Source organism: Hypanus sabinus, chromosome 23 (genome assembly GCF_030144855.1).
Source record: "Hypanus sabinus isolate sHypSab1 chromosome 23, sHypSab1.hap1, whole genome shotgun sequence".
Taxonomy (NCBI): domain Eukaryota; kingdom Metazoa; phylum Chordata; class Chondrichthyes; order Myliobatiformes; family Dasyatidae; genus Hypanus; species Hypanus sabinus.
In genome coordinates, this window is record NC_082728.1 from 63,331,754 (window position 1) to 63,343,936 (window position 12,183).

General features: G+C 43.0%; 1 protein-coding gene across 1 annotated transcript in view; it reads left to right on the top strand.

Annotated features, from left to right (window-relative positions):
• The window catches only part of mycbpap (mycbp associated protein), a 399,570-nt gene that overhangs the window by 304,466 nt on the left and 82,921 nt on the right, over positions 1-12,183 (top strand). The gene's annotated exons all lie outside the window — the stretch shown is intronic.

Below are 12,183 nucleotides of genomic sequence, written 5' to 3' on the forward strand. Positions count from 1 at the left end.
GTTGGTTCTTTTCCCAGTGCAGACAAATCCTTTACAAGCTAGATTTCATGGTCCTTATGAAATTGTGTCTAAAATTAATGATGTGGATTACGTGGTAAAAACTCCAGATCGTAGAAGGTCAACACAACTTTGCCATATAAATATGTTGAAACCATATTTTGAGAAACAATCTGATACTGTGACTGTTGTGGTTAGTGAGAATGAGTTTGATTTAACTAGGAACATGATAGATGATTCATCTGACTTTCATTCTAAATCCAACATTGTTTCTGTTAGGTTACCAAATTCAACCATTCTGGAAAATATTGATGAAAAATTAGCACATTTACAGTTAGATCAGAGACAACAGATGAAGGAGTTGATTTTTAAATATAGGGAGTTGTTTCCAGATGTTCCGAGAAGGACTACTATAGCTTCACATGATGTAGATGTTGGGGATGCCAAACCTATTAAACAACATTCATATAGGATGAACAGGGAAAAATGTGAACTTGCTGAGAAAGAAATTGAATATATGTTAGAGAATAATATCATTAGACATTCTAACTCGAATTGGAGTTCGCCATGTGTTATGGTGCCAAAGCCAGATGGTAGTATTAGGTTTTGTACGGATTATAGGAAGGTGAATGCTGTAACGAAAACAAATGCATATCCAATTCCTAGAGTAGATGATTGTGTAGATAAAGTTGGAAAGGCAAAGTTCCTTACAAAGATTGATTTATTGAAAGGGTATTGGTGTGTTCCATTAACGGACAGAGGTAGAGAGATTTCTGCATTTGTAACTCCATCTGGGTTATATGAGTATAATGTTCTTCCATTTGGGATGAAGAATGCCCCAGGTACTTTCCAGAGGATGATTAACTTTGTGATTCAAGGATTGAAAGATACTGATGCTTATATTGATGATTTAGTGACAGGAAATGATACTTGGGAAGCACACATTATTGCGATGGAAAAATTGTTCGAAAGGCTTTCAAAAGCTAACTTAACTATTAATTTAGCTAAGAGTGAATTTGGGCATGCCACTGTGACTTACCTTGGTTATGTTGTGGGTCAAGGTAAGGTAGCTCCTGTTCAGGCAAAAGTTCAGGCAATTTTAGAGATTCCCACTCCAACGGGGAAAAAAACTCTCAGAAGGTTTTTGGGAATGGTAGGATATTATCGAAAATTTTGTAAGAATTTTGCTAATGTTGCCCTTCCATTAACTAACCTTCTGCGGAAAAATGAGAAGTTTGTATGGACGGTGCCTTGTCAAGAAGCATTTGAAAAATTGAAAACAATGATATGTCAACAACCTGTGCTTAAGGCACCTGACTTTGGAAAACCTTTTTCATTGGCTGTGGATGCTAGTGATGAGGTTGCAGGAGCAGTGTTAATGCAAAGGAATGAGGGTGATGAGGTTGATCATCCAGTAGCTTACTTTTCTAAGAAATTTAATAAGCATCAAAGAAATTATTCGACAATAGAGAAAGAATTGTTATCTCTTGTTTTAGCTTTGGAATATTTTGAGGTATATGTTAGTACAACTCAGAAACCACTTATTGTTTACACTGATCATAATCCGTTAGTTTTTCTGAGTAAGATGAAAAACAAAAACAGAAGGTTATTAAATTGGAGTTTGATGTTACAAGAGTACAATATTGTGATAACTCATATTAAAGGTAAAGATAATGTGGTTGCTGATTGTCTATCTCGATGTTGAATGTACACTGTAATTTTTTTTATGGAGTGGTTTTTTTTTCAATTGTAACACTCCTACTGTATTGTGACTTATAAGCTGTTATATGATGGTGTTGTGTATTGTATATGTTATAAAATTTATACCTTTGTTTTTCTTGTAAGCAATTGTTAAAAATTTTTGTTCTTGTCAGTCCAAAAATGTTTTTTTTTTTGGAGGGAGGTGTTACATACTCGTGACACATGACAGTGGTGCCCTTGTCATGTGACTGGGGTTGAAGCTGTACTGGACTTGAGGTGATGGTCTTGTGATGGTGGAATGATGTCATTTTCCCGCCAGTAGAGATCATGTGACGGTTTTTTTTTTACAGGTTATAAAAGGTAGACCCCACCCTGTGAGGAGGGGCAGTTCGTGGCTGGATTTGCCAAGTTGACTTCATGCCACTGCGTGTTTGAAGTGATGACGCAGTTTAGTTGAAGGATGAAGTTTTTATTTAATGCCTAAAGTTTCAAAGGTTAATGCCAACAGGTTCTTTATGATTCTGTTAGTTTGAGAATTAGAGGGGAGTGAAGATTCAAGGTTGGAAGTAAAGATCGAGGAGAATCGCTTTCTACGGTGAAACGGGGGCGACCTTTGTTTGATCCTTATTTGGAAGGATTTCGTTGACTATCTTCGTGTTAATCCCTAGGTTTAACTAGAAAGGATTGAAGGTAGTGGAGAAGGAAAGGTCAGTGCCTTTAAGCCGTTCTGTTTCGTAAATTCTTCGTGGGAATTTCGACGTCGGGAATCGAAGCAAGCGACGTGAAAGAGAACTTAAATCATCCTGTAAAGTCTCTCCTTTTAAATGGACTGTGAGCATATCGAACTTTTGGCAATATCACTTTAAGAACTGTTTTGGAATATCACTTTAAGAACTGTTTTGGAATATCACTTTAAGAACTGTTTTGGAATATCACTTTACGAACTGTTTGAACAGCCGCTCAGCAGCTGTTTCCGGTTACGGTAGTGTTTGTTTACTTTTGGGGGGTTTGTTTTCGGTGTTTAATAAACGTGTTGTTTGTTATAAGAAACCCTTGCCGAACTCATATATTTATTGTTGCCTGAATACGTAACACTACAGAAAGAAGACGAAGCAATCGATCCGCTCCGACGAACACAAGCCTCACTCGCAGAGTCAAACCTCCGCTTGCATAAGTTCGCATCAAACTGTCAGGCAGTAATGGAGGCCTTTCCACACAATGATTGTGCTCTGGCAATCAAAGACCTTGATCTAGATGGAGAAACCATACCCACACAAAGGAGTTTGGGTCTCGTTTGGGAGATTACGACTGACACGTTCACATTCTCCGTGCCGACCATGATCAAGCCATTTACCTGCCGTGGAGTTCTCTCCACTGTCAACAGTGTTTTCGATCCCTTGGGTCTACTGGCGCCAGTTATGATCCAAGGAAGAGTCCTTCTCAGAGAACTTACCTCAGAGCTCTCTGACTGGGATACTCCCCTACCAAAAGACAAGCTAAGCAAGTGGGAGGCTTGGAGAGATTCACTTCAAGATCTAAAGCAGCTTCATATCCAATGTAGGTACACTGCGACCTGACCCACCGAGGCAGTGCACACAGAATTGTGTGCTTTTTCCAATGTGTCTACCAAGGCCATCGGTGCTGTGGCTTACTTGAAAGTAGTCGGGAAGGATGGTCGAGTTGAATTAGGATTTGTAACTGGTAAGGCGAAGCTCACTCCTCAGTCCGAGTCCACAATTCCAAGGCTTGAACTGTGTGCAGCTGTCCTGGCTGTGGAAATGGCGGATCTTATCCAGGATGAGCTAGACCTAGAGCTGGACGATATCAAGTTCTACACAAAGTAGCAAAGTAGTGCTTGGTTATATTTATAAAGAATCAAAACGCTTCTACGTGTACGTTCATAATAGAGTTCAACATATCCGCCTGTCATCAAAGCCCAAACAATGGCATTATGTACGTACCGAGGATAACCCTGCAGACCATGCATCGAGATCCTTACCTGCATCCCGTCTGGCTCAGACATCCTGGTTCACCGAACCCCCTTTCTGTATCAGCCACCAACAGAAAAAACTCAAATGAACGAGACATTTGAGCTGATCGAACCCGAAAGAGAAATTGGAAATTCGGCCGCAAATACAACAGGAGTCACCTACCTCGAAGAATCGATACGTACTAACAAACGCTTTCAGCGGTTCTCCACTTTGCATTCTTTAGTGAGAGGACTTGCGTTCCTCATTCACATGGCCAGATCACACACTCATCCTGAAATAGTAAACGTAGGGGATGGCACAAATGTAACTTACCTCGCACTGCGGACGAATTGGCCCAGGCAAAGGACGTCATCTTTAAAGTAACTCAAAGAGTGGCTTTTGCAAGGGAGTTTTCAGCTCTCCAAGCTAATAAACCAATACCAAAGGACAGCCCTTTGAGGAAATCCAACCCAATCCTGAAGAACAATATCATTTGCATTGGAGGACGGTTAATACACTCCCAACTTCCAGCTGCAGAATAGAGTCCAGTAATCCTGCCCAAAGACAGCCATGTGTCCTTACTGCTCACTCGCCATCACCATGAACAGGTAAAGCATCAGGGCCGTCACCTGACGGAAGGATCAATAAGGGCAGTGGGACTGTGGATCTTGGGAGGTAAAACACTGATCAATTCAGTACTCCACAAATGTGTAACCTGTAGGAAACTGCGAGGCAAGTTGGAAGCTCAACATATGGCGGACCTCCCACCAGAACTCCTCGAAACCTGCCCTCCTTTTACATATGTGGGGCTCGACGTATTTGATCCCTGGACTATCACTACGAGATGCACCAGAGGACGACAAGCAGAGGACAAGCGGTGGGCCATCATGTTTAGTTGCATGAGTTCAAGAGTGGTACACACTGAGGTAATCGAACCTTTGGATACATCCAGCTGCATTAACGCTCTCAGGCACTTCTTAGTGCTAAGAGGCCCTGCAAAACAGTTAAGGTCTGATTGTGGCACGACCTTTGTTGGAGCATCAAAGGAGCTGGGGATGGACAAAACAGTGCAAAAGTACCTCAGTCAGCAGGGATGCAACAGTTTAACACACCACACACCTCTCACATGGGAGGCGCATGGGAGCAGATGATTGGTATCGCCAGAAGAATTCTTGATTCAATGTTTCTGCAGCAACGCACCCGATTGACCCATGAGGTACTGTGCACACTAATGGCAGGGGTCACAGCCATTATAAACGCGCGACCACTCCTACCTGTGTCTTCTGACCCAGAAAACCCCTTCATACTCTCGCCATCAAGGCTCCTTACGAAGAAGGCAGGAGCTCCCCCTCCACCGGGGGACTTCTCTGAAAAGGATTTGTACACAAAGCAATGGAGACAGGTCCAGGCTCTGGCAAATCAGTTCTGGTCTCGTTGGAGTCATGAATATCTACCTTTGTTGCAACACAGACAAAAGTGGACAGAACCCTGCAGGAATCTTCAAGTTGGAGATTTAGTCCTGCTCAGGGACAAGCAAATCACCCGCAACAGCTGGCCAATGGCCAGAATCACTACCACATTCCCTAGTAGGGATGGACATGTCAGGAAGATCGAATTGAAAACTTCTGACCAAGGTGATGTGAAAATTTACCAAAGGCCAGTTACAGAAGTCATTCTACTTCTACCTAAGGACTGACTTAGAGACTGAAGTTTGTATTATGTTCATTGTGACCCTACAAAGGTCAGGCGGGGAGTGTGTTGCCTTTAAGGCAGTTGTTTAGTTTATTATATTTTCGCTTTAGTAATTCATTTTTTATTGTTTTCTAGTTAAAGTTAAGATTGTTTAAAGTAAATTCGTTGTCTGTGATATATTGCGGCATGCGATGACATCACTCCCGGTTTCGCCGCGTCTTGTGGGAAAATACCGGTATGGAGAAGCGGGAAGGAGGGGGCTCATGTGTGCAGGATCAGCGCGAGAAAAGTTTTCTTTCTACACACTAGAAACATCAGTGAAGCAACGCCGTAAGTTCATGAGATAATCGATATGTTGAATTCAAAATGTTAACGCTGATTCTGTTAAAAGTAATGACGGTTGATAAAGTTTATGTTTTTGTTATTTAAAGAGTTGCGGATAGTTTGTGTTGAAGTGTATTTAACACAAACATTGACTGTGTGTTGCACTTTAATGTAATGTAGTTGTAGTTTTACTTTTGCAAGTATTTATGATGTAAATGTGATATCAAGAAGAAAACAAATACTGTATATATTTTGTATTGTTTTATCAATAGTTTTCACCATACGTTAATGTGGAAGAGTGAACAGTAAACGTTTAATCTTACTGGGACCTCCTCAGTGACTGGTTTAAGCTTGGTGTTTAGTTCAGAGTTCTTTACACCTGTGCGAGAACTCTACAGGCACATTGGATGATTAGAAGTGACGCATTGGATGATTAGAAGTGACACATTGGAAGATTAGAAGTGGCACATTGGATGATTAGAAGTGACACATTGGAAGATTAGAAGTGGCACATTGCACCCCAGTGATAATAATAAAAAAGTAAGCCTACTCATGCAAAAAGTGTTAACCAAAAACCAATTTGTAGAAAAAAATCTATAACAGGAATTCAAGTAACTCAGAGCTAGAAATGGGTTTTGCTGAGAATAAATCTAAAACTTAGCAATTATTTTTAGCAATTTTATTATTTCATGCACATCTCTTGCCGAATGTTATCTTCTTTCACATTAATCTGTTTTCAATTTTTAAAAAAATGTTGAATGTGTCAAACTAGGAAAGAAGGACTTTTGTTCTGCAGTCATTCCACAACTGTTCAATACACGTTTGATACTTATTTGATCCTGAGGCGCCAGGCGTCTGCACCAGCGGTGTGTCGCAGGTTTTTGCCAGTCAGTTTACAATTGACACTCGTGCTTTGTGAACATTTTCAGTTTTGTACTTCTTCGAAAATTAAGCCTTGTTTTTACATTCAGTTACCCATCACAGTGCAAAAGGAAATGAGCAAAAGAAAAGCAGAAAGTGATAGTAAGCATGAATTCAATGAACAGTGGGAAAATGAGTTCTTATTTATAGCGGGTCTGTCAGGAAAACTGTTGTGCATTGTTTGTGAAAACACTTTCTCACATAATAGAAGACATGATCTTAATAGACACTATAAAACACAACATCAGACTGAAATAGAAGGAAAACAAAAGCTAGTGCTTGGGTCTGAGTTACGGAAAGAAAATGTAATTAAGAAAAAGGAAGAACAATCATGTGTACTCTTTAACCACTCATCCCAGACCTCCTCTGTCAGTTCTATACCTAATTCATCCATCCATGCCTGTTTAAGGCCTGCAGTATTCACCGAAACTCCATTATGTAGGATCTGATAAAAGTAGGATATGGCACTACGAGTAACAGGATCAAATCTATTTATTACCTCCCAGGACTGCTTGTAACTGTGCAAATGAGGCAAAGTTTACATTAATATATAGGTCACCTACACTACAGATGCCTCTCTGTTTCCAGGTGGAAAAAACAGTATCATTCAGGCCAGGCAAAAAGGTATGATTGTCACAGATCAGAGTGTCAATATAAGTTTTTGGAGCCTTAGTGTGTAGTTGAATCTGCTTCCAAATTCTTATAGTGCTGCTGACCACGAAGCTGTTTCTAAAATGTGACTTACGAACTGCAGTGGGGCTACTAAGGAGAGCTGGTGCATAAGTCTTCTTACAGAGCACTCGCTCTATGAGTCACCATGCTGGGCACGAGTCTGAGGTAGATGATGGGCCTTTTTTCCACCATGCAAGAATGGATAGGTGGGCAGCCCAGTAATACATTTAACGTCCGGTAGGGCGAAACCTCCTGCTTCCTTAGGCTTTGACAAGTGTTCTTTTAGTAATTCTAATGGCTTTATAATTCCAAATGAAGGGTATACGTGACTGTTCAGTCAACATTAGACACAGACTCATACAGTTTAAAACATTATATTGTTACGAATCCCGTAACTGGATAACTTACCAGCAAAGATAGAGAGGTCCGTTGAAGTCTGATGTCACTATTTTCAAACGTTTTTATTTATAAAGGGGCACAAAAGTAAGGTTAATACAAACATTCAGATAATGCACGTCGTCAATACTCAATCTAAAGCGCGGGTAATCATCATTAATCATCATTAAGAAATAATCTCGACTGTTGTCTAGGGGATAATATATTGTCCGGTGGAAATATAAAAGTCACTCAGAAGTCTGCAGACTTTAGCCTTTCGGGGAATCACTGGGTTTCACGTGTTTTAGAGGGATCGGTGAAAAACGAAAAAACTTGCCCGGGTCTTTATGAAGCCACTCCGTAAAATCAGGGGAACGATGTTTCCCCGTTGTTAGTTCGAAGTCCTTCTCGGTATTATCAGCCACCCGCTCCCCAGGCAAAGGAGTTAGGAGCACACATGGCTTTTGACTGGCTTCCAGCTATTACGGGAGCACTGAGCGAGGGAGTCCTTCTGGTGCGTCGCTGGGGTACCGCCTTCTGCAGTCCCCTTTTATCTTGACTTGCAGAGTTGTAGACGTCCATCAAAGTAGGGTGATGCAATTCCCACCCCCACATTGCCCGAGGGTGTCCATATCCACGGTAGCTGTCACATAGCAGGGACATGAACATCCCACAGGTGCCTCTAAGAACAATGGCCAAAACCGTTGCATTGTCTCTCACTTTCTGGGTCCGAGACCCGAATTAATAGCGATCTTGCGATTCTCCGGAAGGAGGGGGCTGCTCCCGCCCCTTTGGCCCCTCAGAGCTATGGTACATTCATAACACCTCCCCTCTAAAAACAGCATTTTTTACCAGCGGTTAAAAACGGAGTTGTACAGTGTCTTACAGGATTTTTAATCTAACACAATACCCAAGTTTTTTCTCTTCACAGAATACTACCTGTAACGTTCTCCTTCGCGTGTAACGAACGCCGAATTTAACGTCGAGATAAACCACAGTTAATAAGAACCAGATCGCAGTAAGATTAACCATTTACTGTTCACTCTTCACATTAACATATGGTGAAAACTGTTGATAAAACAATACAAGATTGATACAGTATTTGTTCCTTCCTTAATATCACATTTCAAGTGTAAATACTTGCAAAGGTGACTATAACTACATTACACTAAGGTGCAGTATACAGGGAGAGTTTACCTGCTCCATTGACTACTTTAAATACACTTCCATGCAAACTATCCGCGACTCTTTAACTAACGAAAGCATAAACATTATCTACCGTCGTTACTTCTAACAGGATCGGCATTAACATCTTAGTTCAATATATCGATTATCTATTAACTTACAGCGTTGCTCTCACTGTGATTTCTCATGCCTGCAAAACAACTTCTGCTCAGGTCTGCCTCGTGGTGAGCCCCCACCCTCGCGCTAATTTCAAACCGGTATTTTCCCACAAGACGCGGCGAAACCGGATGTGACGTCATCGCATGCCGATATATTTTACATGCAATGAATATACTTTAAACACTTCTAATTCTAACTAGAAAATACTATCGAATGAATTACTAAGCGGAAATATTATAAACTAAATAACTGTCGTAAAGACAGCACACTCCCCGCTTGACCTTCGTAAGGTCACAATGAGCAGAGTACAAAACTTAGTCTCTTAATCAGTCATTGGGTAGAAGTAGAATAACTTCTGTAACTGGCCCTTGGTAAATTTTCACATTGCCTTGGTCGGTAGTCTTCAATTCGATCTTCCTGACATGTCCATCCTCGCTAGGGAATGTAGCAGTGATTCTGGCCGTTGGCTTGCTTGTCCCTGAGCAGGACTAAGTCTCCAACTTGAAGATTCCTGTGGGTTCTGTCCACTTTTGTCTCTGTTGCAACAAAGGTAGATATTTTTGTCTCCAGCGGGACCAGAACTGATTTGCCAGAGCCTGGACTTGTCTCCATTGCTTTGTGTACAAATCCTTGTCTGAAAAGTCTCCTGGTGGAGGAGGTGCTCCTGCCTTCTGTGTAAGGAGCGTTGATGGCGAAAGTATAAAGGGGTTTTCTGGGTCAGAAGACACAGGTAGGAATGATTGTGCATTTATAATGGCTGTGACCTCTGCCATTAGGGTGCACAGTACCTCGTGGGCCAATCAGGTGCGTTGCTGCATCTCAGGTTTCCTTTTCCGGGTTTTCCGTAAGGACGTGAACCGTTTGACTGCCTGCTCTTTGTTATCTGGTGAGCGCTGGCGTGGTTCTCTGATAGGCAATGGGGCAACCCCATTATTTGCTTCATCTCTGAAGACCTTGGTGTCTTTGGTTTTTAAAGAAATGGTAATGTGAGCTGATTGTGCAAGTTTGTTGTCATACTTCGTTTGAGCGAAGACTGACTGGCCCGGCGACTCGTCGCTTGCCTCGAGCTTGTTAACGCCTTGTTGTGCTTCCTTGATATACATGGAACTTGTGCAGGGTTGAAAAATCGAATGGCGGCCACTCTCTAGCACATTGGTCTTGAGTGTGTCGACCGTCGGTTTGTGTACGTCACTGAGACACACCTCTCCTATCACCACCCAGCCCAGATCCAGACGTTGCGCGAAGGGGGCGTCGAGTGGTCCATTGACCTGCTGCCTAACCTTGTGTACCTGGATAACATCTCTTCCTAATAGCAGGAGTATTTCCGCTTTCGGATCCAGTTCTGGGATGTGTTTGGCGATGTGGTGGAGATGCGGCTGGTGTAGCACCGCACTTGGTGTCGGGATCTCAGCGCGGTTATTCATGATTTCATTGCACTCTAAGAGCAGAGGGAGACAAATGACGACTTTACCATCCAGGGACTCGATCTGGATGCCTTCTGCCTTCCTTCCTTGGGTTTCCATGTTGCCTGAGCAAGTTTTGAGGTAGTATGGGAACCGCTCACTCTCAATGTTGAACAATTTAAAGAACTCTGGACTGACTAGTGAACGATTGCTCTGATCATCCAGAATCACATAGGCTTTGATGGCCTTGTCTTTGGCTCCTTTAGGGTACACCTTAGTGAGGCAGATCTTGGAACAAGAACGACTTGACTGAGCTTGACCGCAAACTTCTGTACAGTTCGTGCTGACAGCTGTTGACCTAGAGTGAGCCTCTCCCTCCCCGCCGTCCTGTTGTGGGGGTGAAGGAGCGCTGTCGGTTTGCGGTGACAGGTCGGGATGCATGGCCCCGACGTGATCTGGGCTATCACATTCCGGACACTTCACGGCGATCATACACTCTCTGGCGAGATGAGAGGTTGAGGAACAGCATCTAAAACATATTCTTTTCTCCTTGAGAAGAGCCGTCCTCTCTTCAAGGGTTTTTTCCCTAAACATTCTGCATGCTTTCAGGGGGTGAGGTTTGTTATGCAATGGACAATACTTGCCAGGGTCGTTGTTAGTTGTAAGGGCTTCAGTCTTGAGCACTGACACGGGTTTATCAATGTTGAAAACATTCGAAGAGGATCTACCTGGCTTGGTGTAAATCGAACTGCTTCCTGGACCCATGAGGCTAGGGTCGTTTCGCCTCTTCGCCTCCTTGCGCACAAACTCAGTGAGGTGCTCAAAGGGAGGAAATCGACCACCGTGGTCTTCCTTGTACTCTGAGGCAACAGTCAGCCACCTGTCCTGCAGCCCAAATGGAAGTTTGTCCACGATTTGTCTAATCCCGGATGGAGTATCTAGGTATACTAGACCAGCTGAGTAGCCATCTTCTTTTGCGCCTTGGATCTCCATGAGTAAATCTCCGAATTCTCTTAACTTAAAGTGATCTTTGGCTGACACCTTAGGAAAGTTTTCCAGACGTCGATATAGCGCCGCTTCAATAATGTCGGAGGCCCCATATCTCTCCCAAAGTCTCTCCCACGCTTCGCTTAAGGCTAGCTCGGGTTTGTTGATGTACACTGAACGTATGCGTCTCACCTGGTCGCGTGATTCTTTCCCCAGCCATTTCGCCATAAGGTCCAACCTTTGGGTTGCACTGAGCTGGACTCCGTCGATCACGTTGGTGAATGTGGAGTACCATGCACGGTAATTTTCGGGTTTATCGTCAAACTGGTACAGTCCCGAAGTGACGAGATCCCGTCGTGCTAAATACTGCAGCGTGGGATCGGCTGTAAGCGGCATGCGGGCTGGAGAAGTACGTTGGCGCCTATATGACTGAGAGCGCACGTTTCTCATGGAATTTGCCATCCTGGATTCGACCTCCGCGTCTCTTCGCATCGAACTTTGTAAGTTTGGTGTAAAAGAATATCGGTTGTCAGCTCTTTCATTCTTGACTTCATCACGGAGCCGCGAGGGTAAATTTTCTTCCTCGTATGGATGTGATGCAATCGTGACTCTCTGAGGTTCCTCGTAGCTGGGGAAGTTATCGAATACGTATGGAGAGGGGAGACGAGCCTACCAGTCTGTTTGATATTGTACATAGTCGCTTGTGCGTTCCAGTCTGGTCCTTTCTAAAGTAGATCTTACTTCGGTCAGATCACGCGACCCTTCAGGTTCTTCTATGTACTCTGCTTCCGCCATGG